The sequence below is a fragment of the Xiphophorus couchianus genome, chromosome 21 (assembly GCF_001444195.1).
Source record: "Xiphophorus couchianus chromosome 21, X_couchianus-1.0, whole genome shotgun sequence".
NCBI lineage: Eukaryota > Metazoa > Chordata > Actinopteri > Cyprinodontiformes > Poeciliidae > Xiphophorus > Xiphophorus couchianus.
Window position 1 is genome coordinate 23,298,904 of NC_040248.1, and position 18,309 is coordinate 23,317,212.

The following is an 18,309-nucleotide window of genomic DNA, read 5'->3' on the forward strand; positions in this document are numbered from 1 at the left end:
GCATAAGAAACAAGTGGGTAAAAGAAGGAAACTTATCTATCTCAACTGAAGTCTGGGAACAGATTAACAAATTACACTGGATGACCTCGAGCTCCAATACATGGAGACAGTTCTGCTGGAAAAACACTGTTCGATATTTTGTAACTCCAGTTCAGAAAAAGCATCGGGGCAGCGGAGACACATGCTGGAGACTCTGTGGAACAAACAGGGCAAATCATCATCACATCTTCTGGGGTTGTCCTGATTAAAGTTTTTTGGGAGCAATTGTGTTCACACCTAAATAACATCTTTACTGAAAGAATTCCATGTAAATGTGAATCCCTATATTTAGGAAACATTTCATTTGATAACTGGAATCTGGATGATAAAAAACTGCTGTTAATGCTTTTGGCAGTGAGCAAAAAGTCAAACACTAGAAAATGGTTAAAGCCTGAAGTACCTACAGTTGAGGACTGGGTCAATATTGTACATGACATGTACATTCTGGAGAAGTTATCTTTTTCTGTTCAAGGTCGAAGGGAATCGTTCTTCAGGATCTGGTCTAAATGGACAAACTATGTAAAATCAGTAATTCCTGTGGACTAAATATGTCAATCACATGCAAATACTGTTGTGCAGTGTATTGTACCCTGGCTTAGGATTATGGCAAAATGATGCTCTTGATTGTGTTTTCTTTTTTTTCTCCTAACATAAGAAGAATCAGATCTGACCCTCCTTTACCCCCCACTCACTCTTGTGTTATGGTTGTTTGGTTACTGTAAAAAAAACAAAAAAAACTTGGATTGGCTTATGCTATTCCTTCTTATACTTCCACTGTGTTGGAAGTTGAATTGTACAATGTAATTGTAACTTGCCTTTCCAAATAAAATATTAAATATTAAAAAAATAAATAAATAAATACATAAAACTTTTTTTAAAAAATTGTCAAAACATAAAAGAAACCTCATTTGGTCCTTTAGGTGTGTTTTCAGTGTTGCCTAACAACAGCATTTCCACCTGCTCCTGCCCACATCCCATCGTGACAACCAAGTGTCCAACCTGGCTTTCAGATTGGCAGCAGTGTGGGATCCTGATATTTCCTGACAGCATAGAAGGACGGTGTGTTTCATCCACCCACTGAGCAGTCACACATGCAGCAGGCATCACATGTCCAACTAACTGCTGCACTGGAGTTGGAATTCAGCCACATGTACATCTGGTATAAAATGAGATTTCAAAAGGTTAAAGAAGTCAATCTTCAGCTCAGCACTGGTTATCTGGGTCTCACATTCTGAAAAGTATACACACAACAAATAGCTGTGCATCCAATGCCATTGATTTAAACATTTTACCTCAGTATGATTGCATTATCATTCAACAGTGAAACTCACCAGAGGTTACTGACTTTTGGGGAACTGTGCACTTCCTAGCAGGAAATTTTTTCCAAATTTCTTGCGATAACTGTATGTGCTAACCCACTGCAGAATTGAGATGAAACCACGTACTTGCCAGACTCAAAGTAACTAGGATTTAAGTTAAAAAAAAAACACAAGAAAAAGTCTCCTTAATGATGGTCTTACCAGGTATATTACAGTTTGTAGACTGTGGTGCTGAGCTCTCTGAGAAAAGAGAGGAGGTGGAATCTACTTTTATCTATACAAAGGCTGGTCTTCTGTATCACAGTACAGAAGACATGTAGTCCTCACCTGGAGTCATTTTTGAATGAACTGTAAACCTACAGACAGCTGGACAGCAGCTCACTGTGGTGATCACAGATGTGAAGCAAAAACATCCAGACTCTCTCTCTCCTTGGGGATATTTTAATCCTTTTGTCCTACCAGGGAAAGACTCTGAACCACTCTTCAAAGAAGCATTTCTCACAGTTTCCAGTGCAGCTTTAGGACTCTGACCACTATCTGCTTTGTCCCATTCCAATTTACTGGGAAAAATTGAAACTGGTTAGGAAGTGGACAGTGGAGTATAAGAAGCTGTTACAGGAGCTGTTTTTGAATCTGCAGCACTAACCTGATCAGACTTGCTGACACTGACATTGTCAAGAAAACCCGAACTCATCCCACTTCCCCACTTCCCCAGGTTTTAGTTTAACAGTAACAATAAATAAAGTTACCTTTAAAATTAATCACACAAGTGACATATAGGCCCAACAGTAGACTTAAACATCAATAAAATCAATCTGGTTGTGTGTGTTGTTTTTGTCTCCTGCAAACTTTGCTTTAATTCTACTTATTTTTTCTATCTAATCATAAAAGATCATAGTCAGACAGACAGAGTCATGAAACAGGAAGCAGGTTTCCTGGAAAAAGAGGAAGTAAGTTTCCAGCCTGCAGGTTTATAAAAATAGTTGAGACTATTCCTTATTTCAAAGCATGAAAGTTTTAAAGAATGAAATCTAAACATTTTGAGTAATTGGATAAGATTCAAAGTAAAATACTTATATTAATATTGGTTTACTTGTAAGAATACTTGCATTTACACTGACAGTTGTGGGTATACTTACAGGTGAAACAAGTAACTGTAACTTTGGTATCAAGTAATTACAATAATAGATTACTCCTGGTTTCTTTTCAGAAAACATCTGTAATAACTCACATTACGATTATAATAAGAGTAATTAATAAGTTATGGTTATCATAAAATTATAAATGAATGCTAAATCAGAGAAGCTAAAGAAGTTATAAATGTGATTTTGACATTGAACTTGAAATGGTGTAAAAGGTGTAACTGCAATTAAATCAGACATCTTTCTCCAAAACGTCAGCTGTCCACCACAACTCGCCTCTGTCTGTGGTTGTGAAGCTGGTTGCTTGCTGGCGCCCATCAGTCAGAATTGTGGTTTCAGAATTTTTTTTTTTTTTTTTTTTCTGGGACCATGAAATTTTTTTTTTTTTTTTTCGGGACACTGAAATTGTTTTTTTTTTTTTTTTTTTACATGAGAATTTAGAGATTTTTTTTTTTTTTTCTGGGCTATAATTTTTTTTTTTCAGTGGCCCTAATCCTCTTCCGTAGTCTTAAAACTCTGTTCACAATCTGCAGTTATTTATTAGGTACACCACTCGGGTGCCACAGAATCTGGCCTTCAAGGATTAGCAGGATTGGGAGCAGTGTTGTAATAGATTTATTTAAAAAAAAACCAAACTGAAAATTTTAATTTTTTTGAAAATGATTAATGATCCACAAATTCCTTCATTATTGGCATGAATATAATCAGATCTTGCTGGGATGTGGTTTTCCGTAACCTTGGGAAGCCCTTGTCCTTTTGCTGCCAAAACTCGAGGTCTCAGCGGGCATGGCGGGAGGCTTTTCTCCTTTGCCAGAGGACCACTGTTGCCACAGAGGATGAGTTCATGGGATCCTTCTTTCCAGCTCTGCGACAAGGGGTCAAGATTCCAGCAAGAAGCGAGGTGGTGATCTGGGGACGAGCTCGAGCAGGACCAGCGGGGAGAGATTGCAGCCTGGTGGAAGCCCTGGAGGAGCTCAACACGGTCTCATTACCCTAAGGTGCTACCAAAAGATTGGCCGCCTCTACCAAGTCGACCACGTAGATGTCCACGGGGGTCGAGATATTGACCTGGCTATTTGTGACAGTGGCGTGGTACAAGTCGGGCTGGTGGAAGCTGTGGATTCCCTAGAGAAGACTCAAGGCTTCAGCCTAGAGAGGCTAGTGGAACAACCAGGTTTAACACCTGCAGAAGCCGGTAAACTGACCACCCTACTGCAAAAATGGGAGAAAGTGTTTTCTAAACATGATGAGGACTTTGGTCGGACGGATGCCGTCAAGCACACCGTTCCAATGGGAGATGCATGCCCTACAGGAGAGATTGAGACCACTGCCACCACTCATGTATAAAGAAACGAGGTCACTGCTAGCAGACATGTTGGACAAAGGTGTGATAACTGAAAGTTCCAGCCCCTGGGCTGCACCATTGTTATGGTCAAGAAAAAAGATGGGAGTTGGAGGTTCTACAGAAAACTGAACTCTGTTACTCACAAGGATGTTTTCCCTCTCCCTAGGATTGAAGAGACTCTAACCTTAAATTGAAACGCATGAACTGCCTTTAATGCTCCATTACCCTGTAATTAATGAAGAATCAGAACAAGTACACACGTCCTTCTCGCCATAGAGAGTAAATATTGGCCGGGACTGGCCTTGTTAAAGTGTGTGTGTGTGGGGGGGGGGGGGGGGGGGTTGCATGTTTTTCTGATTTTGTTTTGCTTTTGAGGTGACGTTACCATTCCTACTCAGAGATGCCCACTGCAGCAGCACAGGTGTTCTCAATTAGCTAAGCAGAGTGCAGACCGGGAAACCGGTAATAAAGAGGCAGCTGTGCAGTTGTAGCAAAAAGCAGACTGAGCCGGACAGATCACAGGAGTAGGAGCAGCAGGGCAGCGGAACTGGCGGAATGGAAGACTGGAGGACTGGTTGCTGCGGAGGTTCATCCAACTGATCTCCGTCGAGGAACGGACGACCGGATATTGGAGAACGAGTGGCCGGATTGTCGCCATGATTCGAAGTGGCCGTGGAGGATCGGTCGGCTGGTGACGGGAAGGACCGAGCGCTGGAGAGGACCGCGCCCCCCCTTGGGCTAGCTAAGAGTCCATTCTTCCTTATACAGACTTATCCATTGACTCTGCCGCTCATTACTGCCCTACATCTTTCTTTTTTTTTTAAGTGACTAATACTTTTTAAAATAAATTATTAAAAATTTTGTTGGTCTGTCTTAAAACTCTGTCCACAATCCCTGCAGTTATAAGGCACACCACTCGGGTGCCACATATGTTCTCTTATATTGCTGGAGGACACAGTCAGTGTCTTCATAATCTGAAAGCAAAAATTATCTTAAATTATCACCAATTACATTCAATAGTGTTTTAATGCCAGTGTCATGATTTTTGCGATAAAGTTTAGACAGGGAACTTAGAAATTTTATTATAAAGCATTACTGACCTTAACATTGTAGCAAAAAAACTGCAACTTTTGCCTAAAGCCAAGAGATGTGGGGGGAAAAAAACATGAAACCTACTTCATTAATGCTGTGGTTTGTAGTGCAGAAAGCTTTTAGCATGTATGCACAAAGTAGGCTGTCATCAGTGATGTCAGTAACGCTTGACCAATATTTGCCAATTCTATGGCTTTTTTCAGTAATGAGTAATCTAATGTGTTACCATTTCAAATCCAAAAGTCAGATTAAAGTTACTTATCCAAATCACTGTGCGTTATTTTCTTTAGCAATGTAATGTATTTCTTCTCTGCAGAGTGACTGCCGTTTCTATGCGACAGTTAGCAGGCATGCCGTGACAGAAACTTAAACAATGGAGGGAGCTGGAAAAACAGGAACTATTTTGAGTTTCTATCGTCAAGTACAATTTTTATAAGCGACTTTGGCCTTGTTTCTTTTCTAAAATAGAGTATGACAAGACGCGGATGACAACAGACTGATTAAACTAACCCAACAACTTTCACAGATATTAAGCCTCCTCCGGTAGTACTTATTGGTCTTTTTATAGAGCAGCTTGGTGTTGATTGTCCACGTGAGCCACAGGTAAAATATTTATAGGTCTGCACAGTCTCCACCTCCTCCCCTCCAGTGCTGCTTCTTCCCCTCCAGAAGCAGTCTGGACTGCCTTAGTCCCTCCTGAAGTCAATGACATGACCAGTGTTTTCTATTTGATGTGTTTAGCTGCAGTCCGCTTCTATGGCAAAAGACAACGAAGTTCCTCACCAGGCTCTTTAACTCTTCTTCTTTGTCTTTGATGCACCCCATGATAACAGTGTAATCAGCGTACTTCTGGATAGGACAGGTTTCAGAGTTATTACAGACGTCCGAGGTATATAGACTTTAAGAGGATGGGTGACAACACCGACCCCTGCAGGGTTCCAGCATTGCTGACCACAGTGTCAGACATGATGTTATTCATCCCAATGAACTGCAGTCTGTCGATGCTGGAAATACACGTGCCCAGTCAGGGGCCCATTCACAATCTGGTAAGTTTTTCCAGAACTGAAACGGGGCTGGTAGTATCAAGGCATTCAAAAAATTCAGGAAGAGAATCCTGATTATACCACTTCCCTTGTCCTGGTGTGAGTGGGCTCAGATGATGACATCCTCATAATAATAAAGTTACTATCTACTTGATAAAAGGCCAATTTCTTCTGATGAAGTGAATAAATGTCACTTTTTGACCAATATTTGCCAATTCTACCCTTGATGTCTGAACCACTTTTGTCTTTGCCTTCCATTATACAGAATTTGTGTAAAAAGGTCACAAAACCTACACAAGCCCTTCAAAGAACTACAACATTGCAAGTTTATTAATTCAGTCAATCATAATGAACTCAGCTTAAATAAATCAATATGTATTATTTAAAGTTAGCTTCAGTGTGTGGTGATCCTCTTCATTTTAATACAAATGAAAAATATCAGACCTTTATAATAGAATGATTACATATAATTTTTATAAAATGTTTATTTGCAAAAAAAGGAAAAGAAACTGCAGCCAAAAAATAAACCAAAAGCCAAACTGAAGTGATTAATAAAATATTTTTGAACTTGAATTTCAGCTGGTTTCAAAATATGCTCAAGGCAGAAGATAAGCAAAACTCAAAATGAGAATGAGTGACATACAAGTATTAAAATGAAATTTTAATATAGTGGAATCAAATTTGAGTCCACTGAACATTTGCTGAGATGAGTTTGGTCTGACATTCAAGGAACAGGTACCATCCATTGGTTGGAATATGAAAACTTACCAAATTCAGCTGAATCAAACTTTACTGTCAGAATGTTACTGCACAAAAACTGACTTTAAAAGCTCTAAAGTGCTATGCAGTCCTGTTGTGGCCATTTATGCTAAAGTTTTGTAGTTTATAATTTCTACCAATTTCGTTTTGTTCTTTTGGGTAGTTAGAATATATTTAAGTTAATTTTGAATCAAAATTTGTAATTAATTTTTATATTTGGAATTGTTTAGATTACGTTGTTAATTGTTAGACCCTCCCATTAATTTGAGTAATTAAGAACACACCAGGTGCTTGGTGGAGGTGGATTGTTTGGTAAATGTCTAGTGTGGATGGGAGGTTTTGTAAAATGATTTTTTGACCACTTGTTTACACTTGTTTAGACTTGTTTACACGTTTTTATACCTTCAAACATTAAATTGAGAATATTTTTCGTTTCGACTAAGTTACAAGTCCTTTTTTGGTAATTATTTTATCTCTACTTTTACAATAAATAAATCAATTCGGAAGTGCATACAAATCCAAAACCACCTGTTACCACCCACAGCCTTTATTGGAATTTTTGGCTTTTTTGGAACGGAAGGCTGCGACAAAGTCCATTTGGTGGAAACTGATTTATGACAAGTTAAACTTCCAACTGCTTTCAAAGTCTGAAAACCCCCTGCTCAGTTTTGCTTGGAGTGCTTTTTTTTGTTGTTGTTGTTTTGCTCATCTCTGTTTTGGAAAAGTAGTGGTAAACGCTGCTGGCACAGTAAACATAAAATAAATAATTTTTCCTACTTGTCATAGACATGATTACTGTATAGGCAATCACGTCTGAAGAGCTTTCACAGCCTGATGAGCTGTTTACATCTCTTTAATTTTATTTTCAGTGCAGTGAATTAGTCAGGAATGTTGGGCCAAGATATATGACCTCATCATGGGTTTTCAGTTCAAGGAAAAAAATTGTTTTCTTCATCTTTTGAACTCACTCATCACAACTTTTCTCTGTATAGTTGGCGTACATTTATGGTTCAATTTAAGCTTATTTTTATTGATTGCACAACATGGTATTAATATAATGCTATTTTGTGTTAAGACCAATGTGCAGACTGAAATTAAGTGAATATAATGAAAGTTCATTTTAAACTAAACAGTAAACTTACAAAACAGGAGCAGGGAGGTTTTGCAAGGAGCAACAGAAAATCAAGGAGGCAAGTGGAGAACAAAAGAAGCCAGGGAGTTTATAAATACAGAGGAGAGAGTGAAAATGACAAAAGAGCCAGAAGAATTAATTACAGGTGACCAGATCCAGGTGGGGAAGGAACAGGTAGGGCAAAAGAGGCAATAAGAAGTAGCTGGGATCTGGAGAAGAATGGTGGAGTGAGGGGCGAAAATAAACCAGGCCAGGAAATCAAGAAGGGGAAAATAACTCTTAACCTAATGAAAGTGTAACAGAAGCAGGGGCAACGCCAGGACCCTTGGGCCCCCTGAAAAAAAATTGAATTCAGCCCCCCCACGCAGCTGCTGTTACAATTTTTTGAGTCAATCTGACCCATCAAAAGTGTCACAATTTTAAAGGCTTGCAACTACCTTGCTTTCTTTGGTCCAATACTGATTATTAGCACAATATTTACTGCTCATAAATTTTACATCCAACAGTCTGCATACAGTATGCAAGTAGGTTGCTTAAATTTTTTCTATTAGTTTAAGATTACTGAAATGTCTCTCCCCACGAGCAACAGTCATAGGAAACGTGCAAAATACACATAAAGCAATCCAGACTTCTCAAACAATGCTAGGTAGTTGCATTTTATTCAAGCTGCAATATAGAACTTTAATAAAAAATATGGTTTGTCCATATTTGTTAAAGCTGTCACCATGTCATGACAGTTTGTTATGAGACAGATAATCTGTGAAAACAATCAATCTCCTCCACCTGGTCCCTGAATTATTATTGCTAGCTAAAGTATTGCAACATTCTGGCCAAAACAACCAATCAGAACCAGGAGGAGGGTCTTAGTGCCATCAATCAACTTCATTCACTCACTACTAAATCTGCTAATGGTGGAGAAACAACATATCATTACAGGAAAATCGTTTATCTTCCGTTATTGGTAGCTATGCTAACTAGACTAAGCATTTACAACAGGCTAATGCTAGATGCAGCATAGCACAGAGCGAGGGGGAGGAAGGATGAGCAGCCACATGAGATTGTGATTGACAGCAATAAAAGTCTCCTGCCTCTGATTAGTTGTTTCTAGAGTTATGGTCTGGCTCTAGAACATAACAAATCAAAGGGAAGCAACGCATGGGATAACTTAAAATGGGAATTATTTAATGAAAAAAAAAATTGTAACTGGTTGGAGAGGAGAGGGAGAAAGGGGAGCGGGTAGCAGAGAGACAGAAAAGAATGGGCTAGTGAGTGAGAAAACACGGTGTATCTTAAGCTGGATGTGATGTCATTCTGGAGACACTGGCCAGCTGCCTCCACTTCCAATCAGCACCAATTAGTTTTTTGACTTTGAGAAAGCAGAAGAAATAGATTTTTCACAGATTATCTCTCATACCATACTCTCACAACATAATGACAGTTTTAACAAATATGTGAAAAAATATATATATTTTTTTATAAAAGTTACATGCTGCAGCTTTAAATTCACTTAGGAGAGAATAGGTCAGGAGGGATGTGGTTTAGAGCTGCTGCTGACTGACTCATCTGTTGTTAAGTGGTAAAAGGTACAGGGACATGTTAAATATATGAATATCTTGGTAATTATTTTCCTTAATTCATTAAATGCTAGTGAAATGGAGGCAAACAGTAGTCTGTAGCTAAGCTAACCATGCTAAATGGTTGATAATCTCAGTCTACCCACCTCACTTGGAGAAAAACTGGGCTATAAATTGACACTCTTTTTTCTCTCTCTATTTTATAATTTTTTTTGAAAACTTGATTTTTCTTAATTTTTCTTAGCAGCATAGTAACTGCCACAGTCGTTCGTGTCCTCTACTGACTGCTGCTGAACACCGTTACCGTCAAGTGCTCCAAGCAGGAACAAACCATTTAATGCAGATCCACGAGGGGTTCAGAGCAAATATGTATATGTTTTTTGGTTTGAGACTAGGAATATTAAATGTTTACTGCTAAAAGTAATTTTCTAAAATACAATATGATTAATTTTGTAATTGACAGGGCCCCAACATTCTTTTTTATTTCTATGAAGAAGAAAAAAATTAATTGTGGAGCGCCCCCTGTCGGTCAGGGTCCCTTAGAATTGTCATAACTTTTCCCCCCTGTACGGCGCCCCTGAACAGAAGGAAACATAAATCTAAATAAGCAACTCCAAATTACATAAAAAATCTGAACAGAGAAAATGACTAAACTAAAATAACAAGAGATAAGAAGAAGATTATAAAGAAATAATCAAAAAGATATAAAAACTGAAGACTACATTCCCACCAGTCCTGCATAGTCGCTTTAATCAAACTCAATTTCGTTTGTCCAGAAGGTCTGGTTTGTTTGGGGACATGTGAATGCACAATTGAACTCCAATGCAGATCAAAAATGCAAATTCTGGTCCACCTAAAATCCTTAGTCTCGGCTGGGTTGAAGTGAACTCTGGTGTGGTTCAAATGCAGTGTGAATGCAAGCGGAGCAGAGATTGCTCCAAAAGCAGGAAGCTAAGTACAGTCTGGGTCAATATGTGACCCAATGTCACCTCCACCATTTGGTTGGTGGAGGTGTTGCATCGGTTGCCAGACACTGGTCTGCGCGTAGACTAAAGCCGAAAAGCAGAAAACAAGTGGTTAAAAGTTGTTTTACATCAGTTTACTTTCCTGTTGCTGTGGTGCACTGCAGCCGCTGAAATTTGTAAACCTTCAATGAACAACAAAAACTCCACTAATTGCCTTGTTATTTGTAGAACGTGACAATATTTATGACAATTATCAAATTTGATAAAATATTTCACAAAGTATAGGAGTCATGGTTTGTTAAATTTTAACAAACTAATTTTAACAGCAGCAAATATATAAAACCAAAATATTTCTGATGGTAAAAGGGTCAAACAGTGCTCCTTAACATCCTCTTGAACTCTTTTGAAGATTGGTACCCTGCATACCATCAGATGTGTTTTATATCTGTGCTACATGTAACACACAGGTATAAATTTTGTAGTAAATTCACTGTGCAGAAGATGGTGACCGCATCAAAGAGACTTGTTTGCTAACTCTTTTTCTTATTTGTCTGCTAGTTAATATAAATGTTAGAGTTAATGTTCATCCAACAGCTATTGTGGTATGTGCTAGTTTATGTTGCTCTATTACATAAAATACAATGAAGTTTGTGGTTTCATTACAACAAAAAGTATCCAGTTTATCATTAAAAGGCCACTATTCTCTGCAATCATTTTCTGGTTAGAAATAGCAGTTAGTTTGTGAGCTTTCATATTTATTCATAAAATAAAGTCAAACTTCCCATGTTTCATCAGTGCATCTGCATCAGCAGCTTATCAGTCTGCTCTCTCAAACTGCTGATAAATCAGTCTCATGATGTAATACCTCTGTAACAAACTTCAAACTGGGTCGTCCCACAGAATGCCCTTATATGTCTACAGTTTATATCTGCTAATCTCTGTCTATAAAGCCACAGTGCACTCTGATCTTAATTAAATTAGCTTCTTGATTTCAAACAGAAACTTTAATGTGCTGTGTGTTTAATAGATATTTTCACTTACAGTTAGTTAACTAATGAACGCTATCTTCTGATGGAAAGCTTGTCTGTCATGCTCAAACTAAGATGCTGAAATCAGGGTGCTGCTAGACAGAAAGCCATAGTGAGGCTCAGTCTCCAGCTATTTTGTATACAATTGCAGTAGTCAGTTGCAGATTTCACTTCTCTGTATTGTGACTGCCGTACTCATCCTGACACGAGTAAAATAAAACTCCAAAGACACATGAGAGTTTATGGAAGCAAATGCATACTGTGATGGAGCAGTTCCTCCCTACCACCGACAGCAGGGCACATGCAGATATGAACACCCAAACAAAAACAGGTGCACACTGCAATGTCCCTATTTGAACGATAGTTACAGCCACTTCACCCTACACACTCACCCTTTCCTTCTTGCAATTCATTTTATTCCACACTTGTACACACACATTTTATGCTGTACAGTACTCACCTGCATAGTGTTACAGATTTATTTGCATATCCTGTGAGGTTCATCAATTTTTCCACATTTTTTGGAACCAAGTCAGTGGTGGTAAAAGCCAGACCTATCCAGGGATTTCACGCATGCAAGTTGATTAGCAGCAGACTGCGTTTGTTGATTAGTCTGTGGGTTTACATCAACAACAACATACAACTTTTGTTGGATGATTAAAAAAAGAAATTGCCAAAATATTGATATATTTAAATGAATAACAAAATAACCATCAGATCTGTTTTTTTATTACTACTTTTCCAAGAATGAATTTCTATAAGACTAAATGAAATATCTGCGTCTGTCAAAACGACATCCTTTATATTCTCTATTGCTGAGTGTTGCTGCACACATAATTGTAGAGTCAACCACAGCTGCTGCACATTTACACCCATGTTCCCATATTAATGTTCACAATAGTGAGGACCAGACTGTTATGTTTGGAAGCTAGGACGAGGTAGAAGTTCAAGTAGACAGAGAACCCTTAACAGCTTTTATTCATAACTTGCTCAGCAGTCCAGTAACATCAAGTATTCCTTTCCTCCATCTTATCTCTTCTTCTTCTTCTTCTCTCTCTCCTCTATCCTATTCTCGTACACCACCTAGTGGTAGACACAACATTCCCCCCTTACTTGAAAAGATTGCATGTACCCATTTAGTATAAGAATGAACATCAACCTCATTTAACAGTTTGTATGTCACAAATATAACTTTAGCTGTAATCAAAGTAGGTAATTACTTAAGTACACACAACCAAACAAATATATTCAGCAACCCTGTACTTTTTAAACTCTAACACTTGAAGTTACTATGGAAAATAATTACCAAATTTAACTATTGTAAACATGAAATCCAGGTATTTGTAACCAGTTTGTACCATGAGAACTAGTTCACCTGAACCCTAAACATGTAACACACAATCATTTATGAATTTATTCATCTTTTGTTTAACCTGGTTGAAAGTCCTTGAACCACACAGGTCGAGCAGAAGTTCTAGCACTTTTCCTCTGAACCACAGGGTCATGCTTTTCTGGTTTTGTTGTTTCACGTGGAATACCTGCAGAATAGCGTGAAAGTCTGGCAGCATTCCACCTTTTATTGTCACTGAGTACATAAGTACTTCCTCCAATCTGTTTTTCAACAGACAGCGGTGAGGTAAATCTTGATGAGCCTTTGCGAACATGATCAGGTCTCTTTACCCTCACCATGTCTCCAGGTTTGAATGTTGGTGTCTTTGCTCCACGGCGCTTGTCAGTATACTGTTTAGACTTCTCTTGTTTCTGTCTAACTGTTTCTTGGACTGTACTGCATTTTCTGCTTTTCTCTGAACTTGGAAAGATGTTCACTTTTGTTTTCATCTTCCTGTTGTGCAGTAGTTCTGATGGAGATACTCCAGTTGTGTTATGTGGCGTTGCTCCGTAGTTTTGTAGGAAATCAGTCACTGTAGTTTTCCAGTCTTTCTGCATGTGTTCAGCAGTTAGGATTGTCTCCTTAAGAACTCTATTCCATCTTTCAACAGCACCATTGCACTGTGGATGGTACACACTTGTACGCAGATGAGATATTCCCCTTTCTCTGAGAAAATCTGCAAAAGAGCTGGAAAGAAACTGCGGCCCATTATCAGTGACTATGTAGTCGGGGTTCCCCTCCCTGCTGAAAATAGAGCATAGAAATGTGAGAACAACATCAGTAGTTACAGTGTGAGAAAATGCCACCTCTGGCCATTTACTGTAATAGTCCACTAATGTTATAGCGAATCTACATGAAGAAGCAGCAGTTTCAAAGGGACCCACGATGTCTAGAGCCACTTTCTCCCACGGTCTGTTCGGCAGTTCAATGGGTTGGAGAGGAGCAGGAGCAGTTTGAGCAGATTTGTCGTTCATTTGGCAGGTCGTACATGAAGAAATAACAGACTGAACCATTTTGTCCATCTGAGGCCACCAGTAGAGGTCACAAAGTCTCTGTTTAGTGCGAACAACACCTTGATGTGTTTCATGTGCCAGATGAATGACGGTAGCACGTAAAGCAACAGGAACGATGTATCGATGTTCACCTCTCATGACCAGATCCTGAGATGCAGAAAGTTCATTCCTGATGTGGAAGTATGGTATTAAGACAGGGTCCACATCCTTCTTGCACTTTGGCCAGCCCTTCTCTATCTGTCCACGGAGGAGTGTGAGTTCATGGCATTGAGAGGAAGCAGAAGTGAACTCAGTGACAGACAGAGCTGACACAATGGATGCAACCATGTCAGGTTCATCTACAGGAGTAGAGTCCATAGGGAGTGGCAACCGTGACAAGCAGTCTGCAGCCTGGTTTTGTGATCCAGGCCTGTATTCCAAATCGTAGGTGAAGCATAGCAAACGTGCAGACCAGCGTGCGACTCTCATTCCAGCACGCCCAATGCCTTTGGTAGCGAGTAGTGTTGTCAGTGCCTGATGATCAGTTCTTAGTGTGAAACGTCGGCCCCAGAGATAAGACCTCCATTTTTCCACGGCCCACACACAAGCAAGAGCCTCCTTTTCCACTGTAGAGTATTTTCGTTCTGTAGAGGTCAGAGTTCGAGATGCAAATGCAACAGTTCGTTCAGTATTATCTGGGTGTATTTGGGTCAACACACCACCCAGTCCGTAGTCTGAAGCGTCTGTAGTGACAATGGTTGGGAGAGATGGGTCAAAAAGAGCCAACCCGTAGGGGACACGGCAGTAGCGGAAAAGTCCTTTGTGTGTAATGAAAGCCGTGAGGTCCCGACTGTTCTCATGTAGTAGAAGTTGGTGGTATGCAGATGCCAGATCTATGGTGGAGAAAACATAGGCACCCCTGAGCTCACTTAAAAGCTCATCCATGTGGGGCAAAGGATGACTGTCTGCAACAATAGCTTTATTAGGTTCTCTCAAGTCAACACATAGTCTTGGTCTGCCTTCCTTTCTTGTTGTGACCACAATAGGAGAAATCCAGGGAGAAGCATCAATGTGTTCGATAATGCCCTCCTTCAGAAGTAGATCCAGTTCCTGTGACACAGCTTCTCGTACTGCAAATGGAAGTCGTCTGAGTTTTTGCTGAACTGGGACTGCATCCTCACGTACTTTAACTTTGTGCACAAACCCAGCAACACAGCCAATAGAAGCAGAGTCTGTTTTTGTTAGCAACACAGGTGCAGCAGAAGAAGCACGTTCAGGAGGTGGAACATGGATTGAATCATGGCTAAATGTCCATTTCAGTGCTTTTATTAGGTCCATTCTGAGTAATGCAGATCCTCCTTTAACCACATACAAAGAAGCAGGAGCAGTGTGGTTATCAAGGGTAACTGTGGCTTCCAAACATCCTATTACAGGAATGTCCTCTTTCAAGTAAGTGACTAATTTCACATGAGGTGCAGTTAGATCACTCTCACGAAAATGTCTGTTGTACAGAGTCTCTGGTATGATAGAAACTGATGATCCTGTATCAATCAGTAATTCACAATCAGTAGACTCCCCTGACGCAGCTTTAATGTTCACTTTGCAAAGCAGTCTGTCAGTAGAGTTAACTTCTTTTGCGGTTAACATGAGCACAACCACTTCAGGCATTACTTCTCTAACTTGTTTAGCAGAGCGGCAAACTTTAGAAAAATGTCCAGTCTTACCACAGCTGTTGCATTTTGCTGCGGCTGCAGGGCAATCTCGTGCATTCGCCAGGTGATTTGTACAAGCTCGCGCTGTCTGCTGCAAGGTGTGGCTATTTTTAGAAACGCCTTTTCCTTGCGTTGAGTAAGTCCGCGCTGGGCAACCGTGTGGACAGCAGTAGCTCCACTGAGGAGTTTGGACGACTGAAGAGCATTTTCCACTTGACACGCCAGCGTGATAGCGGTGTCCAACGTAAGTGAAAATTCCAATAAAAGTCTGTTTCTCACCTCCGGTGCATAAGACTTCTCAATAAGCTGATCCCGTAGCATCTCCTCTTCCATGGTTCCATAAGCACATGTGACAGCCAACTCACGTAAAGCAGCCATGTATTGAGGCACAGTCTCATCCGCCATCTGCGTTCTCTGTCGGAATTGGTGTCTTGCCACAACAACGTTCACCTTCGGTGCAAATTGTAGTTCCAACGCCGTCATTGCCTCATTATATGAAGTACCGACGTTAGGCAAGGTGTAAAATAAACGTTGTCCCTCGAAGCCAAGTGCATGAATTAGTAGAGCACGGCGTCTAGCATCAAACCAGGAATTTCCAGTAGCATGAATAGCCGTTAAGTAGTTCTCGAACATCTTCCGCCACGTGGAAAACGGAACCGTAGGTTCTCCACTGCAGGGCAGGAACGGTGCAGGCATGGGCACAGACGTCATCGTCGCCAATTGTTATGTTTGGAAGCTAGGACGAGGTAGAAGCTCAAGTAGACAGAGAACCCTTAACAGCTTTTATTCATAACTTGCTCAGCAGTCCAGTAACATCAAGTATTCCTTTCCTCCATCTTATCTCTTCTTCTTCTTCTTCTCTCTCTCCTCTATCCTATTCTCGTACACCACCTAGTGGTAGACACAACACAGACAATAACAGAGACGCTCACAACTGGGCTAGAACTGATCAAAGCATTAACTGGTCAGAGTGAGATTTGACATGGGAGAAAAAGCAGTTTGCTTATTTACAATTCACATTAGCAAGAATATAATTAGCTGTACCTAATTATATGTCCAGTGAATGTATTAGAAGAGCTCTGTGATAGGATGTGTTTGGATATTTTGTATGCATCACTGATTAATTTGGGAACACTACAGAGATTCATGCAATTAACAGCAACTCATTGTTTAATCACATTTCTAAAATTTATTTTATTGGGTTCTTGTGATCTCTCTTAAACTGTGTTTTCTGTTGTGGCTGCATTTTCTAAATTTTAACTGGTAGGTTTATAGTAGCTAATGCCAGAAACATGAGCATTAGTGATTGGCTGGAAAAAAGTAGAATGAATTTTGAAGTAATGATAACACTAGTGCCAGAAATAATCACATTGTTTGTGGTGAACTAAGGTTCTGTTATTCTGCCATTAATGGTGTTTGGTATGAAAATGTTTGGTATGAGACTCTCAGTTCAAAAGCTGTCAGTTAGAGCCCTGCTTGATGTGTTACTATCACTTTGAAGCCAAGGTTGAGAAACAATAAGACTAAGACAGAGGAGAAAAGTTGTTAACAACAGGGATTTTTAGTTGATTGCAGCAGATGCTATGCATTGCAGGCACTGCCTGGAAAAACAAGTCAAACCAAGAGTGCAACTAGTGACACTTAAAGACAGACACATTTCTCCTGCTTATGTAAATAGAAGACTGCACACTGGTGTGAGAGAGGCAGATGGATAAACCCACATAATGTTACAGAGAAGCCTTTTCAATACTTCAAAAACGGCTGGGGAAGAATGACCTGCCGCAATCTTCCTGTGGAGTAGAACCACATTGCCCTCTAGTGGTAAAATGACATAACACAAGCAAGACTTTAGGCGATTCCTTATCCCAGCTTTTTCTGAGGAACCTTTGTCCTTTTGTTGTTTTTTTTAATGTGCTGACATGACTAACGAGTAAAGAGTTTAAGAACTGTTTGCCCTTATCCAGCTTAATTCCTTTTTAGCAATTAGATCAACTAAAGCCTGAATAGTTTTTGACCAAAATAGCAGACAGTGAAGATGATTCACTGGAAGTGAAGAAAAACTGAATCAGGCCAGTAAAAATCCTTTGCTAGTGTGGAAGACAACACAACAGTTGGAGAACTGCTGATCTATTGACCTACCCTAAGATGGAGGTAAAAGGAAGGAAATGGTGGTAGAAGGAGGAAGAAGTACATGTATAGAAGCACTTAGAGAGATATTATGAGAAGAATTTAGAGAACAAAGATTGGAAGAAAGGTAGGACCCTAACTACCTGCCAGAAAAACAATATTGTATCAGTGCCCACGAAGGATGCAGATACAGAAAAAATTTTATGAAATGCACTGTTTGAAATTAATGACACTGCTGTTTTACGTCAAGCAGAAAGAACAAAAATGGAACCGTAAAACAGAAATTGACTACATTTACATAAAAGCAAAAGACTTTTCATTATCAGCTTTGGGGATGGAATGTTTTTGTCCAATATATTTTTTATTTCTTTATTATGTTCATTTTAGAATATATTGGAATTTTGCCAGCTGACTTTGTCACAAAATAAAGTGAATATAAAATGGAAAGACCAAAAGTCTTTCCACAAGGCTAAGAGATGTTTTCAAAACAAATGCTGCTGTGTTATTCTGTTAAGCTAAATTCTTAATCTATGATATTAGGACAGAGCTTAATTAGTTTGAACTAAATGTTAGATGGAAAAATATTTTCACTCTTTTTAAGAGACACATGTTGAACTAAAATGAATATGATCCAACTTCAGTGGACCAAT